A 15,352-nucleotide genomic window follows, 5' to 3' on the forward strand; every position below is an offset into this window, starting at 1 on the left:
CTAACGGCGCGGGATCACTCCCGAAGATGACTTGGGCAGCGAGAGTGGCGGGCGTCACACATACACCATCCACTACTTCACTTCCAAAACCTACACTCCCCCCTCTCTATGATGAATCGATCCTGAGTAGGGGTTACATTGACTCTGAGGGGGTACGCTTAGTTATCTTCTCCAACGAGGAGGTAACGCGAATGGCACCGCCATTCGCCTATACACTGATCGGGAGGTTCGCTACGAAGCGGGCGCTAATAGATGACATCACGAGAATCTATGCAGCGCCCAAGGAATTTCCTTGGACCGGTGGTCATTGGAGCAAGGAATCACAAGAGCGTATTTATTCGATTTGAGCTTGAGGATGACTTCCGACGGGCCTGGAGCCGCACCACATGGACGATCAATGACTCCACGATGCATACCTACCGCTGGACAGCCGAACAGACAGGGAGCTCACGCGACATTTTTCCCCTCTCCGTCCTAGTGTGGATAGGATTTCCTGGCCTACAACCGCATTTATTCACACCTACGGCCTTGGAATCTCTTGCTAGCGCGGTCGGCACTTTCATACATGTGGACAAGGATGTCCAACTTTTTAGTCGTCCCGGCTATGCACGAGTGAATGTTGAGGTTGACTTACTCGCCCCCCTACATTGTATGATACTCATTCGAAATGGCGATGAGATGATCCGTCAGACTGTGGTGTACGAAAACCTTCCGAGGTTTTGTACACACTGCACCGTATTAGGTCATACCCTCCACACATGTTGCCAAAAGGCGACGCAGACTTCTACCACTGAGGAGGAATACCTCCAACCCTTGGCTTACGATGACTACATCGCTGCTACGATCTCCGTCACCCAAGGGCGACGAGCTACCGCGAGACCGTCATTCAGTTCGCGACTTGTGGTTACATCGGCGCAACCCACCGTCGTATCACCTTCTCTCCCACGAGCCAGCAGGGTAGCTAAGCCTCAAACGGCTAAGCCTGCCCCCTCTTCTTCACAGTGGGTGAAGAAGGGTGCTGAGAAGCGCCCCAAAACCCCACCACGGGCTCGAGATGCCTTCTCCCGTAAGGACAAGGAGGTCAGTGTCTCCACACTCACCTCGAATACTTTTGCCCTATTGGCGGTACCTGAGGACCCTGAGGCTAGCATCCTCACTACGGATGATCGTCCCATTAGTACCATCCCTCCCACTACCCGACCTACCGCCTCTCCTAGACCAACCATCCCCCCTCCCACGTCCCCCCTATGTGCACCTTCCCATGTTTCTCCTCTCGCTCCCTCTCATTGCCCATCTTCCCGGCTCAGCTCTTCTCGTCCCCCACCTTCTTCCTCGAGCCACTCACCTTCACACACCCCGCCCCCTGACCGCCCCTCACCACCTCACACCCGACCCCCTTCACCCGCCCCATCACCCCATGACCCACCTCTTCTCTCCCCACTACCCTGTGTTTCTGCACTACCCTGTGTGCCACCCCTCCCATCTCCACCACCCCGTGATCCACCTCCCTCCACCCCCTCGCACCCCCCCCCCACCTCCACACCCATCCTTCACCCATCACATATACCCTCCGAGCATGTGGACTTCTTGACAAACTGTCAAGCTGCATTCACTACTTCGGAGGACATGTGCTGGTACCAGTGGTCGGGATTCCATAGGTGAGGAGGGACGATGTCTCTCCTCTGAGGACTCTGATATGGATACCTCCCCTTATCCGAGACGCCGCTCGGATGCCTCCCCTTCACCTCCACGCCGCACATACAACACCCGATCTCGGGTGCGTCACGAGAGCAAATAGATTTATGATTCCCAGTCTCGTTTGGAATTGTAGAGGGATTGGCAACCCTCTCACTCAAACACATCTGCTCTCCCTTATCAATAGGCATAACATAAGTATAGTGGGACTTCTTGAGCCGATGATTACATCGGATCAGTCTCATTACATCGCAAGGAAACTCGGGATGGATCATGTTTATTGCCATTCATCGGATAAGCTCTGACTTCTTTGGAAGCGAGAATATCCGATTACATTTTTTGCTGAAGGGACACAGTACGCCACCTTCGACGTATCATGCCCCCCAAAGCCCTACCTACTTACTGTCGTGTATGCCCCGCACAGACCCACCGAGCAAGAGGCCCTATGGGAGGAACTCGCTCAACATATCCGTTCTCATTCACAATCGGTTGATCGACCTTGGCTTATAGCCAAAGACTTCAACTGCATACGGGACATCATTGAGCGATAGGGGGGCCGCGCACCTCGTTTACGTTCTATGCAAGCCTTCAACGACTTTATCCACGAGGCTTCACTAGTGGAGCCGCCTACCATAGGGGAAAAGTGGACATGGTGCAATGAACGTCAAACGGATGCGCGTATGTACGAATGACTTGATCGTTGTTTTACCAATAGTAGTGCTTTGATGCATTGCACGTTGACGATCGAGATTCTCCCGAGATTTTATTCGGATCACACACCGATCCTTCTCCTCCCAGATTTGAGTCAATGGGTCCGTCGACCACCCTTCCGATTTTAGAACATGTGGTTAGAACATAGAGAATTCCATAGTTATGTGCGTAGCCATCGGCATGGTTCTATTTCTACATCACCTATGGAGAACTTCAGTTATCGACTGAGGAATCTCAAGCTTCACCTCAAATGGTGGAATCGTCATGTCTTTGGAGACGTTCATTCACCGGTCGAAGAATTAAAGAAGGAATTAGTTGATGTTGACCGCCAACTACAGGAGTGCTGGACAGATGATATGGGAGAGCGCCAGCTACGTTTCAGAGAGCAGCTTGAGGATGCCATGCGACGACAGGACCCTGCCCAGCTAGCAGCCGCCGGAGTGGAGTACTATCACTCACTCCTCTCCTCACAACCCACAGTTATGAGCGAGGATCTTCTTTCCTCTATACCTTACCTGGTGACCGACCAAGACAACGCACTTGTGCTAGCCCCCCCAACACGAGCGTAGATCAAAGAGATAGTTCTTTCCTTGGGCCGTAACAAAGCCCTAGGACCGGATGGATTCACCGCTGATTTCTATACGGCATGCTGGGATATTGTAGGCATTAACTTGGTGCTAGTATTGATGGAGGAGGTCTCGATCGACCAAGGCCTCATCCAACCATACTTTACAAAGAGGGGTTGCCTGATTCTCTCGCACTCACTATTCGCTGATGATGTCATATTGTTTCTCAATGGATCTAAAAAATCCATTAAGAAATTTATGAGTGTCCTTACAGCTTACGAGCATGCTTCGGGCCAGCTCGTCAACGCCTCGGAGAGTAGCTTTATCGTGGGACCTTCCACCACTATAAAGCGCTTTGAGATACTCCAACTTTATACACGATACTCACGAGGACACCTCCCATTCGACTATCTTGGATGCCCTATCTTTCTTGGCCCTACTCGTCATCACTACTTTGATGTCGTGCTAGGCAAGCTCAGAAAGAAATTAGAGGGATGGAAACTTTGTTTCCTATCCCCAGGAGGACGGATCCAGCTTATCCGACATGTCCTCATGAGTATCCCGCTACACACTCTTGCCGTCCACTCACTCTCTCTTATTGTTCTCCGCTCTGTGGAACGCCTATGTGCGCGCTTCCTATGGTCTGGTCACCTCGAGGGAGAGAGCCGCCACCATTGGGTTTCTTGGGAGTCTCATCTTAGCCAAATACGGTGAATGGGCCCGTCACGAGATAGATATTCGGGGCCCTAAGAGATGGCGAACGTGGCAGCGGCACTGGCTTGAGATGGTTCAAGTCACACGTTGGCATATCGGCCGAGGGGACATTAGTGCATGGTACGATACCTGGTATGCTGATTTTCCACTCGCTTCCCACCCATAGTTTGTACCGCACCGAGTGAGACTCACTATGACCTAGTTGCTTAGAGGCAACACGTCACACCTATGGGAGCAGCACGGTCTTCCCTTGGACACCCTACCCGAGGTCCAGACTACGCCAATCGACTCTAGTTCTGATAGTGCTATCTGGACACTCACATCCAATGGAGCCTACACGTGCCGCTCCTCTTGGGAGCATTTCCGTGTGAAATCCCCCCTACAGCACTGGGGTCGCCGCATATGGCATCCAGCGATCCATACGCGCATCTCCTTTTTCCTTTGGAGACTTTTACACCGCGGCCTCCCGACTGATGACCGAGTGACTCGGATCGGACATTCTCTTAGTTCCCACTGCCATTGTTGTCCCACCCTCCCACACACGCAAACGATGGACCATCTTTTCTTCCATAGCGAGATAGCTGTGGAATGCTGGCGCCTCATCACCGATCGCCTTCGTCCTCTAACCCCGTCTGAGTGTTTTGGCAAGTTTATCCTCTCGTCAACCCGCTCTGCACGGCGCCCCATTTTCCGCATCACCATAGCTTATCTTCTATGGGAGATTTGGAAGGGGCGAAATTCTTCTTGTTTTGCAGGTTCGCCCATGCGCGCCGTGGACATCATGCGACGAGTTCAGCTGTGGCTTCGGCGCATCCAACCTCTGCTTCCCTCTCGAGATGGCCGCTGAGCACTCGCGAGAGATCTCCTCTGCTCAATTGGCATCCCGGCGACCCCCGCCGCCACCCGCATCCAGTATCGAGTTGTTTATTGGCTCACACCGCCAATAGGCATTCTCAAACTGAACGTGGACAGTGCGGCTAAAGGGAACCCCGGGGCAGCAGGGGGAGGAGGTATCCTTAGAGACCATACGGGGAGTATACTCTTTGCTTTCTCTTCTTTTTATGGCATACAAACTAATACAGTAGCCGAGGCTATGGCGATTCGTGATGGTCTACTCCTCTGTGAGGAACGAAACCTTCACAATGTCGTCATAGAATCGGACTCACAAATATTGGTTGATATGCTTCGTCTAGGTACATGCTCCCAGTGGCGACTCAGCCATGCGTGGGAAGACATCATGCGATGCCGCTCCCGCATAGCCTGCTTTCATCATCAGCTGAGAGAGGGCAACCAGACAGCCGATGCCCTCGCCAACCACGCGGTACACGCACGCATCCCCTTCTCTCTTTTTCATACTTGGCAGGCGCTCCCCCCCACGGCTCGCGGCTGCTATCGCCTCGATCGTCTTGGCATGCCCACCATCCCCACACGGCGCATCCTCGTGACACCAGGCCCGCGGGATTGGAGGATTGCGTGGACTGCTAGAGCTAGAGGCGTGGACAGTGCCCGCCTTGACTAGCGCGTCAGCACGAACTTTCTCGATCCCTCTCCACGACGGAGAGGACACATCCCGCAGTACATCGTCATCGCGGAGCGGCTCTGGCGGGACGACGGCGAGTACACTTTCCTGAGCGCCTGCGAGGTATCATCCATGTATCTCTTCTTTCCTTTAAAATGGGCGTGGACGAGTTGGATCCGAGTGTAATTGGGATATATATACTCGTTCCTCACCTAAAAACAATGAAAAACACTCCACTTTATAAATAAAACCCCCATGGGTGGCGTCCAGGGCACGGATGGATCAGTCTACGGGCACAATCCTTGGGTTTGGCCATACCCGGCACCGTGTTTTTTGCCATTAAAAAAAAAAGGCCTCTAGATCCCAACATAAGTTCTATAAAATAATCAATTAATGTGGCTATAAATATATATGGTAGGTAAATAAGTCCACATTGGCCATTTCATTTCATTGGAGAAATGATGTGTGGTCAACATGTTCATTTTACAAACAACATAGAACATGATTATTAACATATCATCAAAATCTCAAGGCCTATAGTGTTCATTCGACCTGTTAACCATATGGCCAGGCACAAGATGTCTTTATATACATGACAGTAGGATCGAGTGTAAGTGTGTATGTTGCAACTTGAACCATCTGAAATTGGTTCTCTTCATATGTATGCTTCCTGATACGAATAATTGTTTATTATTTGATATCAAACCCATGGACTGACAGTTTATTTGGCCCAACCTTCTTTGGACATTCACCAAAAACACATTTTCAGAAATTTTCACTAACACTAAGCCTTAATCTTTAAATGTTACTTATCATTTTCTACAACATTGAAATTTAAATTTTCCCATTATAAGGTCTTCATTCTAATCTTTAACTATCTGCATTTAAAGTAATAATGGAAAGTTCCTTTCTTTTGCAACTAGATCAAATATTTTAGAACATTTCTAAAATTTCTGTTTATTAAAATTTGTATTGTGGGTGAGAAGGGTAGCAAGAAATTTCCCAGGAATATAATGACTGAATTTGAAAAGGATAAGGAACATTTCAGAAAAACACTAATCTGAACCCTCTTCTTAGTGTGTCTCACCATGACTTGTTACAATATTATGGATAGCGGCTTTCTAGGATATAGCAGCCTCAGTCAAAGAAAAGAATGGGAGGGAAATCCTGAATATGGTGATTGTATACACCACAAATAATGAACAATTTTATTGAGATTAATAAATCTTTTTATGTCTCTTAAAAATTCCCAAAATTAACAAAAAAAATATATAGTGTTATTGTTCATAAAAGTTAATAGAATTTCTCCTCACAATAACTGAAAACAGTGGAAGAAGTTGGGCCCAATAAAATATTTTATTCACCTTGATAAATATGAAAAACAGTGTATATTTAACTACCATTGATCAACCAGCTATCTTCGTAATGTGGAACCACTAGAAATATCCAATATGTAATGTTTACTTACCCATTAATGATTGTTGACTCCTTAAACTGTGAGGTACATTTTTTGCACATTTATAGTAGTTATAAGATCAAAGGATGATGATGGTGATGAAAGTAACAGTACCACGAATACCATATAAATTTTTTTTAGAGAAATTCTTTTTAGCCTTTGAAAACTGTTCATTGCAGCTGGAGCTTCACCTTAAAAGATTCATCACTATTCAAACTTACAATGTGAGTTGGGCATGGAACATACAAATTTTAACATTGAAGATGCCCCCACCATGTGGAACCCCACACATGATATGATTGAAGCGGTGTGGAAGAAGAGGAAGTATTATACAAAATGGGGATTGATTATTTAATTACAAACAAAATGAATAATTCTATCCTGATTGAAGAACGGGATCTCGTGAAAATATTTTTTTTTATAAGACTTGCTACCTCTTGTGAGGTCACTTAAATTGTTCCATAGTCACACATAATTACAACATCTTCTGTTATATATGTTAGTTTAGGTGGCCAAGAAATAACCTAAGAGGGGCGGTGAATTAGGTTATCTATATATATTATATTTTCGTTTTAATTAGCCTAGGATTTTTTCTATCTTAAAAATGAGGTAGGGAAAATGAGAGACATAGTTATTTTTTTTAGACAGCTTAAGCTAATCCTGAATGCTGTTCGGGGGTATCCGTCCCAAGGTGATGATGTGCCCTAACCAAGTTTGTGTGAATTCCCCCCAAGCAAATCACTCAGAAATAGGGCTGAACAAGGATACCAAGAAAAAAGAAAAGGTCGATGAAGTTTTGTCATCCTCAACCCTCAAAGGCTCCCACGGAATGACGTTGCTTAATCCACTTCAACTTAGCCCCCAAAGCCTTCTTCTTATGGTCCAAAAAGCCTTACCCTAAGTGATCACAAAGATCTAGCAATAACAGTATAGTTCTGAATAATGTATTCTCCTCAACAACACTTAGTATTGATGGCTACTAAAAATAGTATTCAAGATAAGGACTAATTTTACGCATTTCAACAAGAAACATTTTATGTAATTTTTTTATTAATTCAGATATAAAGATTCATAAATATAACTATGACTTCCCTTCAGTAGTACCCCCTTGTTTGTGGTTGTTCTTTCTTCAGTCCTCTTCTCCTCCACATTTTTATTTGGATAAAATTCTTGATTCTTGTTTGACCTTTGATGCTTAAAACTCCAATATCTTTTTCCATCCTGCACCAAATTCAATGATTCTACCTGGAATGGTTTCATAACAAAATTTCTCACGACTGTTATCTCACACAAGGTATTCCAAAACAAATCAGAGAAATCTCAAGAGAACAATTTTTCATCATCCTTTGTTCACAACTTGATTCCTCAGTGTCAAACTTTAAACCCCTTTAACTCTTTCCAAACTCAACCTAATGACGCGATTCAAATTTTTTTTGGTTTTTTAATGGATATTATCAACAATTGTATGTAGAATAAAATCTCAAAATCAGCATAAAAAATATGCTAAAAATTATAAAATTATCACAGGGTCGAGGATATGGGAAGTTCAGATTCCAGCCTTCTTTTTGAGAATCTTGAAATACCTTGCACCAAAAACCATGATTCCAAGTTCTATGGACTTGGATTGATGTTAGAAACAAATGATCTCTTTAAAGAATGCTCAAAAAATGCTTGAAAAGTGCTCTACGAATTGAGAGATCTCTCTAGCTTTTGGGCTGCGATTTTCAAAGGGCAAGGAGGAGGGGGTTTGAAATTAGGGCTCAAAACTGCATATATAGACCTGAAAATCTGAAAGGGCATAATGGTAATCTGACAAAATTCCGACAGTCATATTCATAGATTATGATTAAGCAATATAAAATAATAACCATTTTAATTTTATTTTTTTATATTTACAATTTTTCCATCAATTCAAATAACTTTAAAGAATTAAGAACAAAAACTAGTCGTCATGCCACGGGCTTGATATTTAAAATAATACTAAAATTTTAGATATTTTGACCACATCATTTAAATAAAGATATCATCATTGGATAATAATATCTTTATGTAATTAATTTTAATTAAATCTTCAATAAATTTAGCATTAAATACTTGAAGGTAGTAATTAATATTTTGAACAAGTTATTCAACAAATCAAATGAAGACAAATTCACACAAATACCTGAACAGTGGTAAAACTATGCTTATCTTCATTTCATAAAAATACAAGTCCTAAATACATGATTTGACTTGTTCATTGTATGGTCAAACTAAGAGCCTTTTAATATATCTAAGGCTCTTATTTTATCTTCACATACAATCAGTCAACTACTTGATTGAGGGCCTATTGTGCATTGATCACAATCCATATTGAGGCATGCATCACTTTGAACATTCATCAAAACACACATTAAAGCATTGTGCAAAAAATGCCCTTAAAGCTTAATCTTCAATATAAGTGTATAAACTTTTACTCAATCAATTGCATTCTGCAATTGATGCATTGGGGAATCCTCATCAAGGTGCCCAATCGTACCGTTTAGCACTCAACGAACAAGGTTGTTGAAAAGTATGTACACTATAATGAAGGAGAAGTTAGTGTAGTATAAATCTATTTTGGAATGAAGCCAATATTTGCCTTTGCAACAATGTCAAAATTCAATACTGAAGATTTATTTCATCCATAAGGATGAAAAATATTTCATTATCAACACTGGCATCCATATTCTTGATATATTTCCCTTCTCATCAACTTCAAGCAACCAGACATATATGGAGGATACACCTACTAAGGTTGTGATGACGCTTGCATTGATCAAACCTAACAAAATGAGACAAAGTGTAGTATCAAGATTTATTACAGCATAAGTATATAACTACCTTAAGGAAAAATTTTGTTAGCTCTCATGAGTCTGCACTCCAATGGTGGCATACATTTGGGTTACATAAATATTCATGCCATGTACTGATTCCAAAGTTATTCCTTTCTAGTTGACTCGAGTGCTCCATCGGAGTGTGATGGGGGACCATCGCACCAGCCAGGCCACGGGATGCCAATAACCTCACCGCGCAGCTCGAGTCGACATCTGCAACCCCAGCTTTAAGTACACGGCCTAGCAATGAATTGTGAGCGTTTGCTTTTATTTCCATGTATTTTGGTTTTTTTCTAAATTGTTGGATGGGCCTTCGTGTTTGGGCCTTGTCCATTATTACTTTCGTTATTTGCCTTGATGTACGTTTAAGGGAAAATCTCTCATCACGAGACGGTTTCCCCTTGTTCAGCCCAATTGGGCATCCTCCCTACCCTATATAAAGGGTGGCATGCCCAACGAAGCCGTAAGAGCCAATTTGAATTTGAAAGATATTTTCTCATCTGGGTTCCCGCCTCTTCCCGTTGGGAGTCATCTTTACCGTTTTCTAGAGTAGATCATGGATATCCGAACGTCGCAGAATTGCCAGCTTCACCACATTGAGACACGTCTCTGTGGAAGAACGACAACACCGTCTATGCCATTTCTTGGGCAGTTACAGTCATTTCTTGAAGAGTTCTTGAAGTTTTATCCAAGAATGCCATGTCTTCAACATTACCAGTGCCACCGCCATCTCCATCACCGCCCACGCTCGCCGACCAGCACGTGCGTGCCCTACCTGCGCGCCCTCTTCCTCGCCCCATGTGGCCCACGTATGCCCCCTGCGTGGCCCTACACCCGCGACTGCGGCTCTTGCATCCCCATGTGGCCCACGACGTCCGTCATCTTCTGCGAAATGACTCCTCACCTCAGTCTTTCGGGTCTCGACCCATCAGGTACAATCCTTCTCCCACTTTAAATTTGTGGTATTATTACTTCTTTAAGTGTCGTCCAATGGATATTATGTGGCCATCCAGCCAATCACACTACAATGTTTATTTAAGTTCATTGAATAAAATATTACTGTTCATTATTATTCTGTGTGGTGTTTATAATGAATCCATGAATACGTGCAATGACTTAGTGAATTATGATGAGATCATAATACAGTGATCACTAGTCTTTAAACATGTATTCTAAATATTCACATTCAATGGATAGTCGAGACGAACATCGAATTATCCAGATAGAATAGCACTAGGTGATCCTACTTGGACGATAAGTATAGCTGATCATGTGGCTATTAATGTGGCAACACTAAGGGAAGATAGTGGGTGATCTTTGGAGAAAGAGTTCATTGAATCGATCCGTATGAATCCCTTAATGGTATTATACCAAAACGTCAATTAGGTTGATTCAAGTCGTGGTTGTATAAGTGATCCACTAACTTGAGACGCCAAGGACATCTCGCGAGTGGACGACTACATTTTGATTACGACTTACGAGCCTCTAATCATGGGATTCAAAAAAGTCATAGCTCGGATGTAGTAAGAAGATCACAGAGATGATCGAGTGGTCAAGACGAGATCATCCATCTTGAGTATAAGAGGAGATCAACTCAAGGAAGACAATGTAGAAAATCCCTAGTCAGAGTAGCGAGGATATTGGAGAAAGCATTCTCCAATGATCCCCCTTACGCATATGTATCCAATGATGGATTAGGGTTTGACGATCAACTATAGCATGTCTTTCGAGAGTCTGGCGCAGATGATGGATTATTCATAAACGGTAACCGATGACGATAAAGGTTCCATGAGAGAGTTCAAACACTACTCGGTATCTTCTAGAGCATGAGGTGTAGCTGGGCATCCCACGGGCTAGAAACTTAACCTATCGATTGGGTTAAATCGATCCATATTTAATTAATCCATATGTTGATATAGTTTATTAATAAGGTTAGTCAATAAATATTTATTAGGGTACTAAAATTTATTAACTAGAATGATACATGGGCCTTAAGCGTCACACACACAAGGTCATAAAGGTGATGGAAATATATGTGGCTGGCAAGCCAATCACACATTCCACATCTCGTTCCATATTCATTAATAGAACATATTCATTATAGTGCACGTGTAATGCGTATAATGAAGTCCACGAATACATGATCGAACTTAGTGAATTATGATGAGATCGTAATGCGGAGATCACTAGCCTTTAAGCATGTGTTGTAAACATTCATATTCGAAGGATACGCGATGAGGACATCGAAGTATCCTGATAGAATAGCACTATCTAGCTTCACTCATATGATGAGTATGGCCGGTCCTGTGACTATTAGTGTGGCGACACTAAGGATATATAGTGGGTGCTCTTTAGTGGAAAGAGTTCACTGAATTGATCCGTACGAATCCCTGAATGGTATTATACCAAACTGTCAATCAGGTTGATTCACGTCACGGTTGTGTAAGTAGTCCTTAGACCCGAGACACCAAAGACGTTTGCGGACGGATAGTTGTACTTTGGCTATGGCCAACGAGTCTCTAATCACAGGATTCTAAACGGTCTTAGTTCGGGTGCATCAAGAAGTACACGAAGGCGATTGAGTGGTCAAGATGGGATCGTCCACCCTCAGTATAAGAGGTGACAGCTCAAGGAAGACGATGCAACAAAGTCCTTGTCCACGGCAATGAAATATCGGAGAAGAGTTCTCCAATGATTTCCGAATGCATCAGTACTAACTCGGATGATCGATTAGGGTTTGACAGTTGATCATACCCTAAGTCGTCCAAGGAGCATCAAGTGGATGAGGGATTATACATACACGGTAGCTGATGATGAACAGGTTCCATGAGTGAGTCGATACACACTCATTTGCATCTTCTAGGACACGAGGTGTAGCTTGGCACCCCACGTGTTGGAGTCTCGACCTATCAATTGGGTTAAATCGATCTAACATTAATTAATCTATATAATGATATAGTTAATTAATTTGGAAGGCCAATAAAGGTTATTGGGCCGTCGGAGTCGTTAACTAGACTGACACATCGGCCTAGAAGGTCACACTTAAATTGCCTTTTGGATGTCAGAAGATATACTTAAGTTTTGGGGGGTTTTATGAAAAATATCCACTTAGTATAAATAGGGGAAGGCCCTGAACGAAATTCACCTAGGCCAGAATTGTTCAGGGGCCTTTCCCCTTCTTCTCCACTCTCCCCACACCCCCTCTCCATCCTTGATGTGATCGGGACGACGTAACGACACCGACGGAGATAGAACGGGGCTCGTCAATGAGAAGGAGGAGATCCGGCGTGCCGATGACCGCGTGGATACGTCTAGAGGCTACACACTTGAGCAGCTCAACTCGTCTCGCTCTGGGATTGAAGAAATCATGAATGAGATTCGTGTAAAGGTACTTCATTTTAATAGTTTTTGTCGATGCCGTTCGATTTGCAAAAGTCTTCCGCTGCGAATCATTTTGTTTTGTTCATCCAGATCTAGGCCTCTAGAAACCAACAAAAGGCATTGGTGGATATATCTTACTTCGTAGGATTTTTGAGAAAAACTTTAAGTGAAATATAAAAAGAAGGAAATGGGTATCATTTTAAGCACCCATGCAAGCCTGATTTGAGAGCATCTCCCTTTCTCCATTCTCTTCTCCACTTATCCAAGGGAGAGTGTCTTCATGGTGAGGAGATCTTCTAGATTTCCAAGAAGAATCGAAGAAGACGTGGAGATCCAAGCACCGAGTGATCACGTGGATACTTCTAGAGGCCGAACGCGTGAACGGCTTCAGAACGATCTCGGAGCTGCAAAGTCAAGGGTAGAACAAGTTCCCCAAAAGGTACATTCAATATGTTGATTTTAAAGATCGATTATGAATCGATCTACACACTTCTGCATCCATGGAATGTGTTTTCCATGGACGAACCAATGCATTAAACCCAACACCATCTTCTGCTCTATGCTCAATATTAATATTGAAATATAGAACTAGCCACCTACTTGTCGATAGCTAGGGGTTTCTTGTGATAAAGACTAAGGTCCCTGGCAGAAAACGACGTGGACATCTTTGGACTTCTCGTTGTCCACTCACCTCATAGGACTTTTAGTTAGTCCGAGAGGGTCATTGGGAGCCTAATTGTGAATGGTCCACTCCCGAATCTTTAGTCGATTGTCATTCTAATCAGCAATTTCCACGTCTTTCTCATTGGTTTTTCACCATCCTTTGCATACATTGTATCACTTACATTTCAATTTTTGTCTTGCCTGTGTTGTAACATGAGACGACAGATCCCGGCGCTCTTCGTGTTATATCAAAGTGCCTTTTTCGAACGGACGAGGGATCATGACATTAGGCGAGGATGACTTTTTGTGGACATGATATCCATCTTTCATGACTATGCAATGCTGGGCATCAATGATGAAGTGGAGTACTAAGGGGATGATAGTGAAGCAGATGACATGTGAGTGGAGAAAAAATGAAGACTGAAAATGTAAATTCATTTTTTATTTTCTATTTTATGCATTCTTACGTATGTTTTCAACCATGGTGAATATTATCGCTTCTCTCATGTGCACAATATCAAGCACCACTTGGCACCCACAGCGACAACTAAACAAAGTCCAGTTAAATGCGTTGAGACAACTTTGTAGAGCAAAGGCAAGCTAAGCAGCAAAAAGGGATACCACTTTCGGTGGAATATATGTAAATGAGATCATAATATTTTCTAATTTTGACTTTAAATATTCTCAGAGATTCTCTTAAAATGTTTATAAAGATTGACATTTGACTTTTTGACATTGACGTTGACATTGACAAGGTAACTTGACCAAAATGAGACTAGACCGAACTTCAGATCTAGGTTTAGGTTTTTGATAAGCTTAGACTGGAACCTGACCATGTACCTCCCTACCCCTCCAGATGCCTCCATCATCGTCATCTTGGAAATTTGTCATGTCTCATGTCCTGATGATAGTCTAGATGGCCCATCTGTCACGTCGGCCATCACCTCTTCGTAAAAGAAGTCGTGATAAGAGACGTTTGCTGAACCCCATCTAAGGCAGAATTCTTGACTGATGACCATAGTTTTGGTTCGTCCAGGATGTGGACGGTGGACGGGTTGGGATGGATTTCATCTCGTCCGACATTGGGCTTTAGTGCAGGGAGGTGGACGAGACGATTTTTTTGTCAGGCTATACGAAAACCATCCCGTCTAGGGAAAAACCGTCCCGTCCCTCGTCCTAGACGAAAAAAAATCAGTTTAATATTTTAATACATTAAAGGTATGTTAAACATTTTAACATACTGTTGCCTCATTGTGGACTTGTTCCAATGTCTCATTCAATTAATATGGATTTTTATAAGTTTTTTAAGGAAATACGAATGAGAGCGAATGCTGAGGGACATATATACAATTACTTTTGAGCAGCGTCAGTTTGTGAGCGCATAAAAATACAGGGACTTTAATGTAAAATGTAACAACGAGGCCTCGTGGCTAGATCTCAACGTCAGATGTGAATCTGACAGTTTTTAGTCCTCCGACCGTCCATCATCAGAGACCTCTGACGGGACGGGTTTTTCGTCCCACAGGGCGAAAACCGTCCCGTTAGGTCGTCCCGTGACGAATTTTCGTCCCGATTCTCGAACATTCCCTTGGGCGGGACGATTTTTTCGTCCTGGGACTGAACGAAGCTCCGTTCGTCCTCGTTCCGTCATCCTTGCACAAGCCTTTGGGCTGACGAGATAAAACTCCTGTGCAGCTTTAAGCTGTTCCCTTATCCGGATTTACCTAACCGGAGCCCACGAAAGGGACAAGTTTCGCATTTGGGGTATTTAAAAGGAGGCCGAGTAACAGAA

This window comes from Wolffia australiana, chromosome 3 (assembly GCF_029677425.1).
Source record: "Wolffia australiana isolate 7733 chromosome 3, ASM2967742v1".
Lineage (NCBI taxonomy): Eukaryota > Viridiplantae > Streptophyta > Magnoliopsida > Alismatales > Araceae > Wolffia > Wolffia australiana.